Source organism: Nyctereutes procyonoides, unplaced genomic scaffold, assembly GCF_905146905.1.
Source record: "Nyctereutes procyonoides isolate TBG_1078 unplaced genomic scaffold, NYPRO_anot_genome, whole genome shotgun sequence".
Lineage (NCBI taxonomy): Eukaryota > Metazoa > Chordata > Mammalia > Carnivora > Canidae > Nyctereutes > Nyctereutes procyonoides.
This window is the reverse complement of record NW_026575151.1, coordinates 11,609,178-11,631,999: the sequence shown is the minus strand read 5'-3', so window position 1 is coordinate 11,631,999 and position 22,822 is coordinate 11,609,178. Positions and strand designations below refer to the sequence as shown.

At 39.0% G+C, this 22,822-nt stretch overlaps 1 non-coding gene across 1 annotated transcript; it reads right to left on the bottom strand.

Moving 5' to 3' along the window:
• Positions 1 to 22,152: 22,152 nt before the first annotated feature.
• On the bottom strand, positions 22,153 to 22,256 carry LOC129501908 (U6 spliceosomal RNA). The gene has a single exon (XR_008662848.1). It is a non-coding gene; the product is annotated as a U6 spliceosomal RNA (small nuclear RNA).
• Positions 22,257 to 22,822: the final 566 nt, after the last annotated feature.

The following is a 22,822-nucleotide window of genomic DNA, read 5'->3' as shown; positions in this document are numbered from 1 at the left end:
ATATGGTTATCAGATAGGTGGGGGGGGATGGGTGAAATAAGTGAAAAAGATTAATATTACACTTAACTGATGAACACTGAATAATGTATGGAACTGTTGAATCACTGTACTGCACACCAAAAACTACTATAACACTGCATTTTAACTACACTGGAATAAAATGAAATAAAGTTACCCAGTACATTGATTTGTATATATGTGCATGGATACCCTTCCTAGAATACGAGGTCTAGGATGGCAGATCGTGTGTGTTTTGTTTCACTCTGTATCCCTGCATGTAATACCTCTCAGTATTTGATTACTGACTGAAGAAAGTATTACCAGTATCAAAAGTATTTAAGATGGAAAATTGCAGACTGCCGTGGAAACACTTAACCTTAGACTAATCAGGGATAACAGAGAAGGTTTCTCTGAGGAAGTGACATTTAAGATGAGACTTGAAACCATTGGGCAAAGAAGTGGGGAAAAGTGATACAGGCAGAGGAAACAACATGAACAAAAGTCCTGAAGCTGAGATGTAAAAATCTCTGATAGGTAGTATACAACATAGCTGGTCCTGAGAACTGACAGGGAGAGAACTGAGGTCCCTAGGTCCATAGGACAGAGCAGGGAATGGGAAGCCCAGGAAAGATTTTAAGTGGGTTTTGTCCTCTTTTCACTTCATGTAGTCTTTTTCCATATTATTATGTATTTTTCCTTCTGCATGGCCAACATTTTTCTGCAGAATACTTTTAAGAGGATAGCATTTTTACATAATATCTCTGGGAATACAGTATAATTACATTGTTGGACCATGATTTTTGATCATTTAGAATCATATAAATTCTACTTCTGGGTACGTAGCCAAGGAAAATGAGAGTATGTCCAAGCAAAAAATTGTCCGTGTTGGGCACCTGGCTGGCTCAATTGATAAAGCACACAGCTCTTGATCTCAGGGTTGTGTTTAAGCTCCATGTTGTGTGTAGAGGTTACCTAAAAAACAAAAATTTTAAAAATCAAAAAAACGTATCCGTGAATGATCATAACAGCATTATTCATACTAGACAAAAGGTGAAACAACACAAATGTCCACCAGCTTATGAACACATAAATATGATATATCTAAACCGGAATATTTGGCCATAAAAAGGAGGTACTGGTAAATGGTATAACATGGATGATCCTTGAAAACATAGTCTTTTGTGACTGGTTTCTTTCAATTAATGACTCCATTTATATGAAATGTCCAGAATAGGCAAATCTATAAAGATAAGAAAGGATTAGTGGTTGCTAAGCCCTGGGTGTAGAGATGAAATTGGGGGATGATAGCCAAAGGATGTTGATTTTCTTTTTGAGGACAATGTTCTAAAATTGATTGTGATGATGGTTGCACAACTCTAAATGTACTAAAAACCATTGGATTGTGCACTTAATTGGACTGAATGTAGTGTCAATTATATATCAATAATGCTGTTATCAAAAAATGAAAGAAACAAAAACAGTCCAATTAATTGTCATTCCTAACCTTTTTTTCGATTATTCCTGGGTCCAAAGGTACTTACAGTTTTATGTCTTTTGTTGAATACCAATGTGCCTATTTGTTTGGCAGAGGGGTTGAACCAATTAAAATGTAACTGGGGACATTTAAAAGCTTCTAGCTCATTATATACTTAATCTTTTTGAAGTTTAGGTTTATTAAAGCTATCTTACTGTCTGTGAGGGGGCGAGTGACAACTTAACCTACAGTACTATAAATGTAATTTTTTTTTAAGATTTTATTTATTTATTCATGAGAGATACAGAGAGGCAGAGACACAGGTAGAGGGAGCCTGACAAGGGACCCCATCCCTGGTCTCCAGGACCACGCCCTGAGCTGAAGGCGGCGACAAACCACTGAGCCACCGGACTGCCCGTAATTTCAAGTAATTAATAGGTGGGAAGGAACAGGTTCCAGTTGTCCTAACAAAAGCTATCAACATTTTTTTCTACACTATTCACTCATAAGAACTTACTTTTAATCATCGTCTCTTTTTTCTTAGTAACTGTGATATTGCTTTTACAAATGGTTGTAGTTGTAAAAAAAAAAAAAAAATGGGGGGGGGGCGTTTGAGGTTCCCTGAGAAAATAAATAAGGCATACGAAGAAAATATATTAAGATCCATGTAATGGTAGGGAATTCAGATTTTTTCAATCCTTTTAGAAATGTTTCCATTTTATCCTAGTAGTAAAAAATAAGTATCTTTCTACATGACACTTGAAAATAATAATAACCAAAATTTGGGATCCCTGGGTGGCGCAGCGGTTTGGCGCCTGCCTTTGACCCAGGGCGCGATCCTGGAGACCCGGGATCGAATCCCACGTCGGGCTCCCAGTGCATGGAGCCTGTTTCTCCCTCTGCCTGTGTCTCTGCCTCTCTCTCTCTCTCTCTCTCTCTCTCTCTCTGTGACTATCATAAATAAATAAATAAATAAAAATTTAAAAAAAATAATAATAACCAAAATTTATTGATTACTTACTATGGACCAGGCATGGCACTTTTATTGCATCCTCTCATTTTTATCTCCACAGCACTCCACTATAGAAGGTAACTTTTGTTGTCCCCATTTTACAGAAGATAAAGAGGTCAAATAAATCTGCAAGACTGGTCACACAGCTTGGAGAGGCACAGCCACCATGCAAACCTAGCTTGTCTGAATCCAGAGCCTGGTGTGCTTTCAATTACTACCCTTTCCTAATACCCTGTGGGTATTTATTTCTGGCTTGCATTAAATCTTTGAACAAAAATACCCTCCAGTTATTTTTGTATTGCCTTTAATCTTAGAACAAAAATTTTGTTATAAGTTTTTAGTTAGCAGTTTATATTTGTGTTTCTAGAGAGCTGATTTTTACTTAAAAATGGGTTATTCAATTTTCTTAGACTTGTTTTATTCCATAACTGGAATATTGAATCTTGAAATAATAAACATGCCTTGCTTCAAATGGCGAGTGGTAGAGTAAGGAAACACCTAAGAAGCAGTGTTACTGTCATAAGAAAGGATTTGTTCTGAAATGCAAAAATAGAGCAAAGTGAGACCCGTTGGAACATCTAGGACAACTAAAGGGAGTCAAGTTGATGAGCACAAAGTGCTTTGCCATCCTTAATCTTTCAAGAAAAATAATTAGAAGTGCACTGCTTACATTTTTATGAATATAGAAGGCAAGGCTATTAAATCTTTATTGACAGAAATGTCTGGTCTCCTTTGTCTTAAATGAAATTTTAGGGTAATGTTCCCAGCAGACAATTTATGAAGGTACTGTCTAGTAGGAGAAATACTAAGGCCTACAGGAACAAAGGAAATGATTTATTGTCACTATAATCATTTATCTTTAGTATCTGCTTACATTTGAAGATCATTTTTACAGCTTCCAAAATATGTTTTCATTAATCGTTACAGTGACAGAATTTAAGAGGAGTAAATCTCCCAAATAGACATCAAGAGGAAAATAGTCCCCATTTATCAAATAGTAGAAAGACCTCATACCTACTATTAGGTGGGGAGAAGTGCTTCGGCAAAAAAAGTAAAAAATTCTAAAATAAGAAGCCACAAGCTGCTTTCCAGACTTTGAGCAACCCTGAATGTGAGCTGGCTTTGGGTTTCTCATTAGGTGCTTTTTTAGAAAGACCTCAGCCAGGTGAGGGGCCTCAGAAGTCAAATAGCAGCGACCTATTTGAAATTTGTAAACCAAAAGGTCTTCAGTAGAAACATTGTATTCTCTTATTGTTGTTAGAAGAACAATATACCATGAAAAAAAATTCCCCTTTACCCTTTCACAGACTGTTTTGAATTCCTAAACCACCAAATTTAGTAAATTCAGAAAAAATATTTTAAAATATATCTTACATAAACTATCAATACACTTTGCTTCTTGTCAACCATTTATGGGGGATGTATGGAGAGAAAGGTAAACATCTTCCAAAGTATATTTTTAGTCTCATTACAACAGATGTTTACTGCAACCCTTATTTCTTCTGAGTAAAGGAAAAGAACTGTTTGGGGAATCAATTTAAATAATCCACAATCCGGGTTTCCAAGACTTCTTTCTCACATAAGTAAGCTACTTTTATTACCAGAGAGTGATTTAGTAAATACTGAGTCCCAGTTGCATACGGGGCTCGGCACTGCTAAGAGATTAGAATGTGAGTCATAGATGGTCCTATTTGTAAGACATTTATTCACTCATTCCTTCTGTAATTCAGCAACATTTACTAGCTGTGTACGGGTGAACAAATTAATCAGCTTCTCTATAACTTGACCTCAGTTTCATCATCTGTAAAATGAGGGTAATAATATATCCCCTAGGTTTTTATGAGGACTAAATGGGATTTGTAAAAGCCTTAGAACAACACAGATAGGACAAAGGAAACACTAATTGTTAGCCTATTCTAAGAGCCTTTTTTTTTTAAATTTTTATTTACTTATGATAGGCACACAGTGAGAGAGAGAGAGGCAGAGACACAGGCGGAGGAGAAGCAGGCTCCATGCACTGGGAGCCCGACGTGGGACTTGATCCCGGGTCTCCAGGATCACGCCCTGGGCCAAAGGCAGGCGCCAAACCACTGCACCACCCAGGGATCCCTTCTAAGAGCCTTTTATGTGCCAGGCTTGAGTTTGATTTTTTTTTTTTCTTTTCTTCACTTAATACAGTTAAGGATGGCCCACCCTCAAGCAGCTCTCAGCCTTGTAAAGGAGACAAACACATTAACATTAATATAACATGAGAAGTTTTATAATAGTTACATGCAGAATGCTGTGGGAAACAGAGAAAGACAAAATTATGTTGATCAGATGGGGGCTTTTATAGACTTGCATGCAGCATTAATTATTTGCTGTGTATCAAATCTACAAAATTACGCTTAATTGTGCAAAACAAGTATTTAGTATCTTACACAATTTCTGAGGCTCAGGAACCAGGAGTATCTTACCTGGATGGTTCTGATTCAGAGTCTCTAATGCGGCTACAATGAAGTCATTGGCTGAAGCTGAAGTCATGGAGGTCTTGGAGAATCTGCTTTGCAGTTCTCGGTAAAGTGGCTGTAGGCAGGGGGCTCCAGTTCTTGCCGCTGGGCCTCTCCAAAAGGCTGCTTACGAACAGGCAGTTGGTTCCCCCACAAGTGATGAGAGAGACAGAGACAGACAGAATGTCAAGATGGAAGCTGCGGTCATTTTATAACCTAATCCAGGAAATGATGTCCTATCACTGCTATGTTCTACTCATTAGGGGCAACTCAACTGAGTCTAGGCTAGACCAAGGAGAGGGGAATTAAAGTTGAAGGGAAGAGTATCAGTGAATGTATTTTTAAAACCACAGATATGGAAGGTAAAGGAAGGATTAGCTAAATCGACAGGAACAAACTCATGACAAGTGAGGAAATAGCAGAAACAAAAGAATAGGGAATTGAGGGAGTTTTTGTTCTTCCCATTTTAAAGATGCAGAAGCAGAGAGGTAAAGTAGCTTTCCCATCACGTGTTAAATAGTAAAGGGCAGAGCCAGGATCTGAACCCATATATTCTGGTTATAGAATCCAGATCTTATCACTACCTCTATTAGACAAGGTTCTTCAGAGAAACGGAACCAAAAGGCTGCATCTATGTCTATATCTGCATCTATATCTATGCGGAGAGAGAGAACAAGAGATTTAGTCTAACGAATTAGCTCACATCATTATGGAGACATGGTAAGTCCAAAATCTCCAGAGTAGGCTGACAGACTAGAGGCCCAGAAAAGAGTTGCAACTCAGGTCCAAAGGCTACTGCTGACAGAACCCTTTTTTTTGCTTGGGAGAGGTCAGTCTTTCTATTATGGCCTTCAACTGATTGGATGAGGCCCACCCACATTATAGAGGGTAATCTGCTCTACCTAGGAGGCCAGTGCCTTATCCATTAGGCAACTGGGGCGCGACAATCTGCTCTACCTAAAGTCCAATTTAAATGTTACATCTCATCCAAAAAAACACCTTTGCAGAAACATCTAAAACAATTGTTGACCAAATATCTGAGCACTACAGTCCAGCTGAGATGATAAAATCAATCATCATATCATCCTATATAGTAGAGATAATTTGGGGTTCAGATTGCAAAAGGCCCCAGATGTCAAACTGAGCAGTTTGTTGAATGTACCATTCAGCAGTTTGTTGAATGTAACCAGTGGCTCTCTCGTGGCTGTCATGTCTAACCACACATGATCTTGAACATCTGATATTGATGGAGTCTTCCCATAGAATAATTGTTAGAGAATGTATATTGGAATATTTTTCTATCATGCTTCATTATCAGTACTTTTTTAACCAATGAAAAATTTGTTTTATTGACATTATACTTTTTCCTTTCAATATTTTCCTTTCCAGTCCTCATAATTTTAGTAATTGGCCTTTCACATATTTCAAAATGTTTTACTCATTTAAAAAATATTTCTATTATTTATTCTCCCCATTTGGACTTTTTTCTCTTAGCTTTTTCTTTTGTTTTTGTGCTTTATTTCAAGGATTCCTTTTAGCCATGCTCCTACCAGAGTGAAATGTGAAATTAGGAAAGAAGACAAAAATGTAGGTGGAAAAAAAGAACCCAGTTTGTATACCAGCTGGCCTCTGTGGTTCTAAAAGTATAAATATTGTTCAAGCATGATTTCTTTGCAGAGGGTGCATAAAGCTGAAAAGCTGTTTCATCCTTACTGCTGGAGAGATTTCCCTTTGTAGCTAACATAGAGCAGGAAACTCTTTACATTTTTCTTGGAGCCTCAGAATTTAAAGTCATAGTGGTTTCAGCCCACTCACTCCTTTCTGGGTCCTCAGTGAGGACAAGACACAGTTGGGGTGGGCAAGAGAGTCTTGTGAGGCCACTCAGAAGTGATCTGAATTATAGGTCTGTGGTTACATCCTGCCATAGCAGGAGAGAACAGGAAGCAAGGTCTAGAAAACCTTGCAGAGTAAAAGATGCAACAAGCTGGAAGGCAAGCCGAACTGGACTTGCACAATATTGGGGGGCAGAGACCTGGTGGTACAGCATAAAAGAAGGCAAGAGTTTGGGAGTTAGTTCTATGGATATAGCCCACTTTTCACTTTCCCTCTTAAACACAGTGTTATATAACTTACGAGTTTCAAAACACCCATGGGTGGATAACACCACTAGGTAGTTTGGCACATTCTATTAAATGAGCAGATTTTGTGGGTGAGTGAAGAAGACAGCAGCCTTTGAAGGAGATGCTAGTTTCCTAAAAAAGAAACATTTGATGCATTAGTGCTACTCTGTTTTTTCTTTCCCCCTCCAGCCCCTGGTTGCTACTGATCATCCTACAAGCCCAACTAAGTGTGATTTCCATCTTTAGTGCTATAGGAAAAGGGGCATCATTAATAGCATGAAGAAACAAAGGTGTTTTGTTTTTTTTTTAAGAAACAAAGGTTTTACCAAAATCAGTTTCTTTTATTTTCAAACACATCAACACAAATATTATGTCAATGAATAAAGGAGATTTTGATAGTTTAAACTGAAATTAAATGTAAACCATCTTGGAAAAATCATTTTCCTAATTTACCTTGAAAGATTGCCACTGGAGGTATTCCATAAATGCTGTAAGTAATCCAACCTAAAGGAACATTCTTCTCCTTTTAATTGTGTTCCTTTGCATATTTCAGGAAGCTATTCCTAATATATTACTCATTTAAACTGTGATACCAGAAATTAAGATCCTAAAATCTAACTATACAAAAACACTCTTTAAATCAACCCATGTAGAAAATGATCAGCTAATTCTGACTTAAATCTTATTTATATTTATAACCACTTGCATTTTAAAGTTATATATATATATATACATATATATATATATATCCCAAATTCACTACTGTATAAGATAATTTCCATTCCTGAATCCATAATGTCTTCTGAATGCTTAGGATAAGTTTGGTAAGGAGGAAAAATAATGCTGCAGAAATATGGTGAGAAGAAACAATGTATGTTCTAAAGAAACCAGTATTCTATAGGACCTTCCCTTCCTCCTACAATATCAAATATTCTCCATCATGCCTCTCAGAGATGGCCACTGATCAATTTTTATAGGTCCATTGGAACTTGGCCTCCTGGCCACCATCAGGAATTAACAACATACATATAAATAGGTGATGAATATTAAATGACTGATTTGAATGCCAAGTAAGTTTTTTTTCCACCCAGAGAATTGTTGAACAGACTTCCTATGACAGCTACTCCCACATACGTTATAATGTATGCACCATGTTCCTTACTGTAGAAAGTTACCTTTAAGGCCACAGAAACTAGATCTTGACTATATGAAAAAAACAAGGCTATCCATGTTATTAATAATATTGCTTTTATATTTATACATAGAATCTTGCTATTTGCCTTTGACTTTAACACATATTAGTACTATAGTTTCAAAAACTATTCAAAACCCAAGGAGTTTGTTATTCACTAAGTTCTCATTAGTTGCTAAATTCAATTTATAAAACTTTTATTGTCAAGTAGTAGCTGTTGATTTTTATAAGTTTGGTACATATTAAACAAAGGAACCAAGACAAAATACAATTTCTGTGCTAACAAAGCCAGGATCCTTTATCATAATACTAAAATTACCCCTAATGTTAGCAGTTAAATTGGAGTAAAAGCCAACATTAGAAAAGATTTTCAAAAGGCTTTTTTGAGTGGAAGGCTTTTTTTTTCTTTTTGTATTAAGAGTTAACCGTTTTACATTTAAAAATTCATTAAGGTTTGTTGCAAGCAACACACATCATCTTCCACAGCAGCTTGAAGGGATATAAACCAAGAGGGAGATGTCATGACAACAGGAATTTCTGGCTCTGAACATCCCCTGTGTAAATGCTGGCACCCCAATCCTCCTAGCACTCAAACTTTCTCCTTTCCCTTGGCAGGTCCTAGAAGAGTAAACTTGACCCGCTTGACAGCCATTGAAAGAATTTCATCTCTGTTCTCTGCCTGGTTGCTTCGGGCATAGCTGCCCTGCTGGCACTCTTCAGATGGGTAATGACCTTGGTATGACACCTAGGGGTCACTGCCTCACAGTTTGTGCTTATCAGCCATCACCCCCTCATTGCTGATAGAGGATTAAGTCCCTTGTAGTCAATATCTATGTTATTCTAGGTAAAGAGAGAATGGAGTCAACTGGGGGACTTTCTCTGTCTCTGCTGATGTTATAATCCTTTCTTTAAAAAAAAAAAAGATTTAATTATTCATGAGAGAGACAGAGACACAGGCAGGGGGAGAATGCGGACTTGATCCCTGACACTGGGATCATACCCTCAACTAAAGGCAGATGCTCAACCTCAGCTGCTGAGCCACCCAGGCATCCCTGTTATAATCCTTTCAATGAATTTCTAAATGGAGTGGTCTTGCTTTCCACTTTTATAGAGCTCATAGTGTCAAATTTTACGTTGACACGTGTCCTATGGTTCTTAACTCTTTTGCTGTGTCATCAACTTCTGTGGCACTGGATCAGATAACATTTAAAGTGATACCACTTGGGATCCCTGGGTGGCGCAGCGGTTTGGCGCCTGCCTTTGGCCCGGGGCGCGATCCTGGAGACCCGGGATCGAGTCCCACATCGGGCTCCCGGTGCGTGGAGCCTGCTTCTCCCTCTGCCTGTGTCTCTGCCTCTCTCTCTCTGTGGCTATCATAAATTTAAAAAAATAAATAAATAAAGTGATACCACTTAACTCCTGAAGTATCTGGAACTTTGAATCACAACTATTCAGAGTTCCCAGCCTACTTTAGGTCACCCCTAAAGAAATTAGGGGGCAGTCTCTCTGTCTTCCCTGATCCATCCTTATGGAGAATACAGTGAGTTCCAATGTATTCTCTCTCTCTCCCTCTCCAGGTCTCTGACTCTCTTCCCATCTCTTTCTCAAGATCCATAAGATCCTCTGGTGGCCCTACTTTCTAAAGTGCATAAGTAGAGAAAGCCCCCATGTTAAACTTAACTTTTACTTTTTAAGAGAAAAATTTATATTCTGCCAAAAAGGAGTAGAAACATAAAAACCTATTTATAATATAATTACTCATTCATAGAATGTTAATATAAATAATAATATGACTCTTCATGTAATATTATGGTTAGATCAATAAAAGTTAAGGAAAAATCCTTGCACCTAAAGATTATATTTGAAATCAATCTTTTCTCTTCAGTTTTCTAAGTTTTATTTTTCTTATCAGAAACCATTTTGTAGGGGCACCTGGGTGGCTTAGTCAGTTAAGCATCTGCCTTTGGCTCAGGGCGTGATTCCGGAGTCCCAGGATCGAGTCCCACATCAGGCTCTGTGCATGGAGCCTGCGTCTCCTTCTGCCTGTATCTCTGCCTCTCTCTCTCTCTCTGTCGCTCTCTCTCTAGAATAAATAAATAAAATCTTTAAAAAAATGAATTCAATAAACTCTTGAAGGCATATTTAAACACAACCTGGTACATTGTGTGGTACAGACTGACACTAATGTCAGTTGATTTTGCAAGCTACATTTACTAGTAAATGCAGCAGTTATATGGGACTCTATTTGACTCAATAAACAAATATCCAAATGTGTATTGAGCATCAACTGTGTACAAGGCCTTGGGCTTAGTTAAAATTCTAAGCTGAGCACAAGCCAACCACAAAAGCAGGGAAAAAATATTACAAACACAAGTATGCTAATGGGGAAATGTGAAGTGATCGTAATTTTAAGGGAAACCTGAGAACAGCTATGCAAATGTTTTGTCTAACTTTTCTATGTATTCTGATGAAATACTTAGTTTCCACTTTCCTAAGTATTCTTAAACACTTTCTTTTATTCTAAGATCCTGGTAAAATCTTAGTGGATGTATCTCATCTCCCAGAGCTCTGTTTATTGCCCCTGATATAGGTTTACTGTGCAGTGGTACATCTACCATCTCTCCAAACATGTTCTGTACTCTTCTCTTAGATTTATATCAAATTCCAAAATACAGAAAAAGAATCATCTGAGAGGTCTGCACAATGATGGCCCTACATCAGGATAGTGCCTATGTTGTCAAAACAAAAGACTCAAAAATATAGATAACAAAGTGGCGACTCTATAATATAGAGAACCCAATTCTGTCCATCTTGTGACTTTTCCATCCTTAGGGAATTGGCTTCATTTTTGTGCCGGAAAATAGCTCACCACCACATCCTGATTCCAGCTCACTTGAGGGAAAAAGAGTGAAGGAAGCACCTGACACAGAAGTTGCATATATCATTTGGCTTACATTCCATTTACTACACGGCCATTAGCTATATTTGGATCTAGCTTAAACTATCATTAGTATGGAAGATGAAAGATGTTGAGAGGACAATTAGCAAAGTCCGCCACACACTCATATGATCTGGATCTCTTAAAAAATTGTCTGTAAAAAAAAAATTGTCTGTAAAGAACAACAAGTAGCAGTTGGTGCTCTGGCTAATACATCACTTCCATCCTAGTTTCCTTTAGATTCTTATTAGTATTTAGAGTACTGGGGTGGAGGTAGTAAGAAAACAGTAAAGAAAAACTTAGACCTGATTTCAGCCCACAGTGCAGCAGTATACCTATGCTGACTGTCACTGCAAAAAGTGTAACCTCTGCACTGAGTGTCACAAAGAGCCAGATTACATTATGACTCTGATCACCTCACTTTGAGTGTACACTAATGCTATATGTTAAAGATATCACTAATACAAATAAGACTATGGAGCTGAATATAACCCTTTCCTATGTAGCTAAAATCTCAACTTTCAAATGCCCTTCACTTTACTTTTGTAGGTAAGGAGTCTGCCTGTTTGACATCCTCATCCCCCTAGCTTCTTGCCCTGTTGATCTACTTCTATTGGTCTCCTGCTTCCTTGATGCCCATCAGGCGGAGCTTCAACACTCTACGTGCATCCCACAGGAAGCCCTGCAGTCTTTAGCACATTCCACAGGATGTGCGCTTCCTTCCTTAACTACTCTGAAAACTATGGCTGATAAGTCCAGATTGTCTTGATTGGGGATCTCTGCTGATGGGAACAGAAAACTCCTCAACCCAAGTATATCAGTGTGGGTGGAAAGGCTGCTTATTGAAGGAATTCAGGGGATATCAGGGAATCTAATTTCAGAAGATAGAGTGTTCTTTCACAGGAAATAGATAGCCATCCAAAAACTACTTTTCTGGTGTCAGATGATCTCTCATCTCTGCTCTTCCTGGTATGTCCATTTGTTCCATCTCCTCTACCCATCCATTTCTGATCCTTCTAAGGCTTTTGAGATTTGCTCCCCTCCAATTCTTATCTGAGACTTTGATTTGCCATGGTATCATGTTTGTCCCCAATCCTCCCATGGCCAAGAAGTCCTCTGCACAATTTGAATAGCCTCAATTTTTGTGTTTTGGTTCAACTTCTGAAATGAGAACATCTAATTGGCTCAGGCTGAGTCAGATGTCGACCCCTGGTTCAATCAGTTGTATCCAGGAAAGCAGAGACACCTGAGACAAGCATGACCAAAGGTTAAGTGGCAGGTTCTCTTAAAATAGGCATGACCAAAAGCTCTTAGAATAGGCTGTGAGGGATCCCTGGGTGGCGTAGTGGTTTGGCGCCTGCCTTTGGCCCAGGGCGCGATCCTGGAGACCCGGGATCGAATCCCACGTCGGGCTCCCGGTGCATGGAGCCTGCTTCTCCCTCTCCCTCTGCCTGTGTCTCTGCCTCTCTCTCATAAATAAACTTAAAAAAAAATAAAATAAAAAGAATAGGCTGTGAGTGGGAAGATGACTGATTAAAAAGATGATAGGGCAGCCCCCGTGGCGCAGCAGTTCAGAGCCGCCTGCAGCCTGGGGTGTGATCCTGGAGTCCCGGGATCAAGTCCCATGTCGGGCTCCCTGTGTGGAGCCTGCTTCTCCCTCTGCCTCCCTCTCTCTCTGTGTGTCTCTATGAATAAATAAAAAGATTATATCTGTATTAGATATAATTTTAATCCCAGTCCAAATTGGGCTGAGCAGAGTTGGGCCTGGAATAGTGTTAAACCTCTGGTTAGTTACAAAATACCATCTGACCAAATACCATAACTGGTACCAAAGGGTGGTCCCCTAAAGGGACTACAGGCACTATTTCCTCTTGCCTTCATCCACTTATGCTCAAGAATTGGCAGTTTCAGACTCTTCCATAGTGGTCTCAGCTTATAGAAATGTGGTGCATTTAAACACCAGGATTCCTTCTTATTTTGGAAACGACTTACTCATATCTCCTTTTGAAATCTTTCATGATTTCCATAATGTTCTTTTGAATAACCTGATCTGTGGGTATCATTAGAGACACAAAAATATGTATTACAAATTTATCTACGGTAGGAGTGGATTGATATTTCTGTGGGTGTTGAGTCTTATACAATTTTAAAGTCATTTTTAAAGAAAAAAGAATATAAAATTATCAAGACAAAATTAGGTATGAAATTGATCCTCTATTTCAAATGAAATAGGAAATGCAAGAGATATCTTTTTAATAAATTGTGCTACATTTCATTGGGCATAAAAATATCATAGCAATTTTATCAAAATATAAATTTCTAGGGGGATCCCTGGGTGTCTCAGCAGTTGAGCACCTGCCTGCAGCCCAGGGCATGATCCTGGAGTCCTGGGATCAAGTCCCACATCGGGCTCCCTGCATGGAGCCTGCTTCTCCCTCTGCCTGTGTCTCTGCCTCTCATTCACACTCTCTCTCTGTCCCTCATGAATAAAATACAAAAGTCAGTTGCATTTTTATATCCTAACAATGAACTATTGGGAAGAGAAATTAAGAAAACAATTGCATTGGGATGCTCAGCGGTGGAGCACCTGCCTTTAGCCCAGGGTGGGATCCTGTCCCATATTGGGCTCCCTGCTTGGAGCTGGCTTCTTTCTCTGCCTGTGCCTCTGCCTTTCTCTCTCTGAATAAATAAATAAAATTTTAAAAAAAGAAAATAATTGCATTTATAATAACATCAAAAAGAATAAAATACTTAGGAATAAATTTAATCAAGGAGTGAAAGATCTATATATACACTGAAAACTATAAAACATTGATGAAAGAAAGTGAAGAAGATACAAATAAATGGAAAGATATTTTGTGTTCATGGATTAGAAGAATTAATATCGTTAAAATGTTCATACTACCCAAAGCAATCTACAGATTCAGTGCAATCCCTATCAAAATTCCAATGGCATATCCACAAAAATGGAACAAACAATCCTAAAATTTGTATGGAATCCCAAAAGACCCTGAATAGCCAAATAAATCTTGAGAAAGAAAAATAAGCTGGAGGCATCAAACATCCTGATTTCAAGCTACAGTAAACAAAATAGTATGGCACAAACAAAACAGACACACAGATCAGTGAAACAGAATAGAGAAGCCAGAAATAAACCCATGCATATATGGTTAATTTCTGACAAAGTTGTCAAGAACATATAATGAGGAAAGGACAGTCTCTTCAATACCGCATGCAAAAGAATGAAACTTGACCCCTATCTTACATCATACACAAAAATCAATTCAAAGTGGTTTAAAGATTTGAACCTAAGACATAAAACTACAAAAGACAGGGAGAAATCTCCTTGACATTAGTCACGGCAATGATTTTTTTGGATTTGACACCAAAAACAAAGGAAACGAGCAAAAATAAACAAGTGGGGCCACATGAAACTAAAAATCTGCACAGCAGGGTGCCTGGTAATTCAGTTGGTTAAGTGCCCTATTCTTGATTTTTGGCTCAGGTTATGATCTCAGGGTCATGAGATCGAGCCCTGCCTTTGTAGACAGGTTCCACACTCAGCGGAGAGTCTGCTTTTCACCCTCTCCCTCTGCTCTTCCCTCACTTGTGTGCACGCTCTCTCTCTTTCAAATAAAGAAATAAATCTTTTAAAGAAAAGGTTTCATAAAATAAAAATCTGCACAGCAAAGGAATTGATCAACAAAATGAAAAAACCTACAGAATAGGAGAAAATATTTGCAAAACATACATCCAATAAGGAGTTAATACCCAAAATATATAAGGAACTCCACTAGTTAGGAAAACAAAACAACAACAAAAAATGAAAAACAAAAAATTTAAAAATGGGCAAAAGAGCCAAAGAAGACATACAAATGGCCAACATCTGAAAAGACACTCAATGTGTCACTAATCATCAGGGAAATGCAAATCAAAACCACAATGAGTTATCACCTCACACCTGTTAGGATCTCTATTACCAAAAAGACTCTTATCTTTACCAATCTCTCCCCCATTTCCCCCACTCCTGGTGAGATGTAGAGGAAAGGGAACCCTTGGCACTGTTGGCAGGAATATAAATTGGCACAGCCACTATGGAAAGCAGTACGGAGGTTCCCAAAAAATTAAAAATAGAACTATCATGGGACCCAGCAATCCTACTTCTGGGTATGTATATTCCAAGGAAACATGGTTATTATCTTGAAGAGATATATGCACTCCCATGTTCATTGTAACATCATTCACAATAGACAAAGTATGAAGAAATGTGTCCATCGAGAGATGATGGAGATATCTATCTAATATATATATATATAATATATATATTATATTATATTGATAGGAACATTATGCAGTGTTTAAAAAGAAACATGGCAGCGCGAGTGTCTCAGCAGTTTAGCGCTGCCTTTGGTCCAGGGCATGATCCTGGAGACCTGGGATCGAGTCCCACGTTGGGCTCCCTGCATGGAGCCTGCTTCTGCCTCTGCCTGTGTCTCTGCCTCTCTCTCTCTCTCTCTCTCTGTGTCTCTCATGAATAAATAAATAAAATCTCTGAAAAAAAATTTAAAAAGAAACAAATCCTGCCATTTGTTACTTTGATGGAGGGTATTGTGCCAAGTGAAATAAGTCAAACAAAGAAACAAATACTGCATGGTATCACTTATATATGGAACTAAAGAAAAAATCAAACTCATATAAACAGAGAGTAGATAGTGGTTGCCAAGAGGTGGGGGGTGGGGGAAATGGGGAGAGATTGATAAAGAACACAGGCTTTCAGTTGAGGATCTAAAATATAATCTGGTCACTATAGTTCTTAATACTGTATTATATAATTGAAACTTGCTGAGAGTAGAACTTAAGTGTTCTCAAACAAAACAGAGGTAAATATGTGAGGTGATGAATGTGTTAAGTCAAATGTGGGAATCCTTCATAATGTATACATAGATCACTTTATATACTTTAAATATATTACAATTTTGTCAGTTATAGCTCAATAAAGCTGAATAAACACACATGTGAAAATGACGTTTGTAAGCGTGCTGCTTGTTTGCTACACTGAGAAGAAAAAGACAAAACCCCCCAGATTCCTGGATCAACTCTGACCTACTGGATCATAATTTCTGAGAGGAAGTCCTGAATCTGTATTTTAGCAGCTGCATTCTCAGCTAGTCTGAAGACCACATTTTGAGATAAACCTAAGTGACCTCTGTAGTGAATTAATAAGATTAGTATTTTCTTTTTTGGTACATTTACTGGAGATTCCAATTATTATCACTGTCTGAAAGAATACAAATTTTGTATACAGAACTTAAGAGGAAGTTGTCATAAATTTATATATTTTTTCAATTTAGCTGTTTTCTAACCAGGAAGAACAAGCCAGTAGGAAGCTTCAAAAGAAGACAATGAATATCATAATATTTCACAGAATGTTTACAATAATTGGAGGAGAAAAATGCCCCGTGGATGTCATTTTTCCAGACTGTAAAATAAACAAATGAATACTAAAAATGTAACTTTTTTGAAAAATGAGATTAACTTTTAAACATTACTCCAAATGCTATAATGATTGTGAAACAAATATTGAATATGTTTTTAAAGTACAAAATATTTATGATACATGTATAAAGCATACACACACACAAGGATTTAATCATACTATAAATATATTTTGGTTAACCTTATGAGTTAAGAATATTTTGAGTGAGGCGCACCTGGGTGGCTCAGTGATTGAGCATCTGCCTTTGGCTCAGGTCCTGATCCCCTGGTCCCGGGATCAAGTCCCACATCGGGCTCCCTGCATGGAGCCTGCTTTTCCCCCTGCCTATGTCTCTGCTTCTCTCTCTGTGTCCTTCATGAATAGATAAATAAAATCTTTTAAAAATATATTTTGAGTGAATTAATTACTGATGGATCCACATTAACTGTAAATATGCACAACATTCAAAAATATACATCTGAAGAGAAGACTTATATTTACTTGAGACAGAAAAAGAATCAGTTAATGGAGTTGACTGAATTACATTACTGAACTAATTTGACAGCCTAAAGTGTAATACTTTAGCAAAATCTCCGTGCATTTCATATTTACGATCAAAACATTCCTGATTTGAGAAAAAACGTCTTTCTTTAGAGCTTAGGAAAGTACTGTTAAATAAACTTAGGGGACTTCCAGAGGTAGCAAAATGAGGTGGGGAAAACCAGAGAATGATCACACTTTTCTGATAATTGAAAGTCAAACTCCTGGAACTTTCTGCTCTGGTAGACTGAGGGTCCAGTTCCTCTTGGGCCTTGAAAATAAAGGGCAGAAGTATTCTCTCAGAGTTGGGAATCAGAAATCAGATTCTATGTGGTTGGAGAGGTATAAGCCAGCCAAGGATACAGAGTTTTTTAGAATGGAGCTTTCTTGGGACATGAATCATGTTTATTTTAGACACAAAACTTTCTAGCTCCAAATGGAAAAAAAAAAAATCATTCTTGATGAAAAATGTGTCTCTGCCAGAATGTTAGGAAACAACAGGGTCGTCCAAGCCCTGAGGCTCTGTGGCTCATTTGCAAAGTTCCCCTTCTTCATCTGCTTTCTGTGCCTCCTTCCCTTGGCTCTGTGCCAGTCTCAAATGCTCAGTTCTCCTGTTGTGCTAATGACAAGAGCATGTCTGGAGTGTACACTGCATTCTCCACATACATCCATGTGTCTCAAGAGGATCCTTGGGACACAGAAGGCATGTTGTGCCTGATGAAAGCAACCTTGTCTGAAGCCTGCTTCAGAACCAGTCATTAGACCATACCATAGCTCTGTGTTTCCGGGAAAGGTTCCCACGTGACTAGTAAAGTTGTTACATGATTTACAATTTGATTAAAACTTTAGTTGCAAACTTGAGCACATACACAATGCTCTATTTAAACCACTAATAAACCTATGTTATACTGAGTTGGGGTTTGTATTCCTTTGTGTAGATGATGTTTGCTATATAACGTTGTAAACATAAATTCTAGGCTCAAACAATTTCCAAATGTGGTGCCTATTCCTGCAGAGTCTCATTTACATCTATTTACCACTACCACGTTTTTTTCTTTTTTAAGATTCTGTTTATTTATTTGAGAGAGAGAGAGAGAGAGAGAGAGAGAGCACACGTGTGAATGTGTGCACAAGTTAGGAGAGGGGCAGAGGGAGAGAATCTTCGAGACTACTCCCTGCTGAGTGCAGAGCTGGAGCTGGGGCTCCATCTGGGGCTTGATCTCATGACCCTGAGCCGAAACCAAGAGTCCACTTACTGACTGAGCCTGTGGGACCCAAGGAATTTAACAAAAATCCCCTACCCCTGGACAAGCAGAGGAGGACTAACTCCATTTTGTGCTACACCTGCCATCTCCTGTATGACCCCCACATGACCTGCTTATTGCTTAAGGCGCTCCCCCACCGTAGTCAAGCCGCTGAGCACACCCTTTTTTTTTTTAATTTTTTTTTTTATTTACGATAGTCATACAGAGAGAGAGAGAGAGAGGCAGAGACACAGGCAGAGGGAGAAGCAGGCTCCATGCACCGGGAGCCCGACGTGGGATTCGACCCCGGGTCTCCAGGATCGCGCCCTGGGCCAAAGGCAGGCGCCAAACCGCTGGGCCACCCAGGGATCCCCGCTGAGCACACCCTTACCGGAAACCGGCTCATGTAGGAATACGGAACCCCTAACTGGCAAAGAATGTAAACCCCACCTTTTGCCCCACCAAACCTGCACGCCAATTCTGACCAGAGTGATAGGCTAGTTCAAACGGTCACTATAGGGTAAATTGTAACTCAATTGGCCACCTGCGTGTGGACCGACATGACTATGCAACTTTCTGTGTGTTACAATCTCATTGGCCACTGGCCCCTATAAAACTGCTAAGCCTCTTAACCTCGGGGTCAGCTCCTTGGTGGTTTCTCAGATTTGCAATCTTGGGCACAACAAGCCACCCAGGAGCCCCACCACTACTTTTAAAGTTGGTTCCTAATAGAGTTTGAGTCCTTGGATCTGGAATACTATAATCTGATTTGTCTCCCCAAGACCTAGAAACTGAAGCATATGGTGGCCTTCATGGGGAGCAGGGTTTCTCAACCTCCGCACTATTGATACCTTGGGCTAAGTAATTCTTTGTTGAAAGTTGTCTTCTACATTGAAGGATGCTTAGCAGTATCTGGTTTCCTCTAGGCCTGAAGCTTTGCTAAATGTAGTCAACAAGTTTTGTTTTGTTTTAAAATTTTATTTATTTATTCATGAGAGACACACAGAGAGAGAGAGAGAGACACAGCCAGAGGGAGAAGCAAGCTCCTGGCAAGGAGCCTGATGTGGGACTTGACACCAGGACCCCGAGATCACACCCTGAGCTGAAAGCAGACACTCAACTGCTGAGCCACCCAGGCATCCCTGTAGTTAACAAGTTTTGTTTTATTTTATTTCTCCCTTCAAGCAGTAAGAGCTGATCTGCACCTTCCCTTAAATGGAATACTGTAAGCCCATTTTTCCTTTAGGAACCCTAACCTAATTATTGCCAACTTCAGAACCTGAGCTCCCCACAAACCAGGAGCTTCAACCCACTGCTTTACATTTCCGCTTTTTAACCTATTCTGTGAGCTACCCCATATCCTTCTAATGAATTCATTTTATACTATTGATTCCCCTCCCTTCAGTAAATAGCACTTCCATTCTTCCAGATGCTTGGACCAGAAACTTTGGAGTCATCTTTAAATCCTTTTTTTTTTTTCACATCTTATGTCTCTCAGGGTCCTCACAGGATACAAATGGCACAGTAAAGGGGTATCTGAGGAAAATTCAAAAGATTGTTTGGAAATATGTGGTCCAGTAGAGGGAAACTAATAAAAGATGGTGAAGCACCCAAGAGGTAGTGGGAAGACTTTACTACCCCAGGCTGGAAGGAGTCTGGGATGGGGAGGGTTTGCCAATGCCTGCAAGAGCTGTAGCTATAGTAGACCGTTGCCTAATAGGAGCTGTGGCTTTCGGTAGAGAAGGGTAGTCATTGTCAAGCTGTATGTGGGCAGGGAAGGAGCCAGGAGAATAAATATCCTGGTCTTGTTCTCCTCCTGCCCTCCAATCTCCAATTGTCTGAACCCAAGCAGAAGAGGACAGGAGAATCCAGGTGGGTGGTCTGTGGAGGTCAGACTTCCAGGCTATGGGAAGGAATGGTGCATAGATCTGAAGGGGCAGTTGGAGAATCTCTACGCACTCTCATCAGCGAATCGGTCTGCTTTACCTTGAAATACATCCAGAATCCAACTTTCACTCACTACCTCCCTTGTTACTTTCCTACTCCAAGCCACTATTTGTCATATTGACAACTGTGTTAGCTTCCCATCTCTATCCCTTTACCCAGCTTTATATTTTTACAGCACTTACAACCCCCTAAAATATTATATGTAATTTGATAATTTGCTTATTGTATATATCTCTCTACTAGAATGTAATCATAAACTTTATCCATTTTGTAATGCTATTAAGTTCCTTATACATTATAAGTGGTCAATAAATATTGAATTAGTTAAGTAATTAATCATAAATTTATCTGATTTGCTTTCTGTTGCTTAAATTTGAAGAAACTTAGATTATTCAGGTGTGTAAATGTAATCTCATTTGGTTTTTGAAAAGTTTATTTGTGCACATAGAAAAGAAATAAGGTATATTCAAAATATTAGAAATGATTACCATTGGAGAGTGGGATTTGGAGGTAATTTCCATTTTCTTCTTTGATTTTAATATTCCTAAAATATTTTACAATGACTATATATGATCCTTATAATCAGATAAAGAGAAATACCTTTATTTTAAAGTACAGACTAGGACTAAATCAAACATCTTCTAGAGAAGCTTGGCAATTCTTTTTCATCTCTTGGCTTCCCATCCCTTTCCTTGCCATGTCATTGCCACCTTTTCTGCTTTTCAGAAGTCTTTGTGATGAATCCATTCTCCACTTTATCAACTCTGCTCTGCATCCAGGAAACTATGAGGTTGCAACAACCTGGCTCCCTCCCCTCTGGCTTCCATTTGGGTTCAGTTAATAGTTTTAGCTGAGATCTAGAGAGGGTGGGAGTAGAGTGGGTCAGATTATTTACTCTCCAGCACCCTCCTTACCAGTTCCCTGCAGGTGGGCTATATCCCTTTACATAAAGGCCACAGTTCTAGTCAGATGGTCTTCTCCAAGCAGCTGTCTCTGCACACCCACCTTGCTCCTTCAAGCCTAGGGATGCCAGCCTTGGGGCAATGCACCATCCCTTGTTCTTCTTAATCCTTACACGCAACTCTATTAACTCCCCTCAAATTGTCCAATTCCAGTGCTTGGTGTCTTTTCTTCCAAGGTCCCAAGGGAGCATTCAACTTCATCCTCTTCCAATCACTCTTAGCAAATGGCCTTATCTCATTAACTTTTCTGAGAAGGTTGAGGCCTTCTTCTATCAGCTTTCTTGGCATTTCTCAAAAGCCTGTGTACCATCCCTTTACTAATGGTAGTCCACGTAATGGCCCACTGTCACCTCTAATCCTTCCTGACCTCTCAGAGCACCTAATACATCTGGCTTATGGCAGGGCTCCACCCTGTTTTCCTCCAAGAACTTTTTATAGAGAACAAACAAATGGTCACCAGAGGGAGGTCAGTGGGGGATGGATGAGTATAGTTAACATGAGGAATACTGCATAATGTATACAATTGTTTGTTTGTTTTAAAAGATTTGCTTATTAAAAAAAAAGATTTGCTTATTTATTTGAGAGAGAGAGAGTGAGGTGGGGAGGGGCAGAGGGAGACAGTCTCAAGCAGATTCCATGCTGAGGACGGAGCCTGACATGGGGCTCAATCTCATGACCCTGAAATCATGACTGAGCCAAAACCAACAGTTGTGGATGCTTAACCAACTGTGTCACTCAGGCGCTCCTGTTTATCTGTTTTTCATATGGAGCACCTCATGAGTTTGAGTATCATCCTTGTGCAGAAGGCATGTTAATCTCTGTATTGTTCCAATTTTAGTACATGGGCTGCTGAAATGAGCACTAGAATTGTTGAATCACTATATTGGACACCTAAACTAATATAACACTCTATGTTAACTGTATTGGAATTAAAATAAAAACTAAATTTTTTTTAAAGATTCTACCCATCCACAGAGAAAGAGAGAGAGAGAGAGAGAGCAAGTGAGCACAAGCAGGGGGAGGAGCAGAGGGGGAGGGAGAAGCAGGTCCCCCACTGAGTAGGGAATCTGACATGGGGCTTGATCTCAGAACCCTGAGATCATGACCCAAGCTAAAGGCAGATGGTTTACTGAGCCACCCAGGCGCCCCAAAACAGAATTTTTAAAAAAGGAATTTTTCTCCTTTATTGGCTCTTCTTGCATACTTTAACTCCAGATGTTTCCAAATTTTGATGTCCCAAAATTTTTTTGAAAGAAGAAAACTTAGCAATTTGTACTTCTTTGTCACTTTCATTCAGATAATTTTTCAAATATATACTTGCTTTCCTATTTGTTTAACTAAACTCTGGTACTCTCCAATCAAACTTTAAATAATTTACATGGATTTCCAATTATTTCCTCAAATGCAATATCATTTCATCCTTCCTCT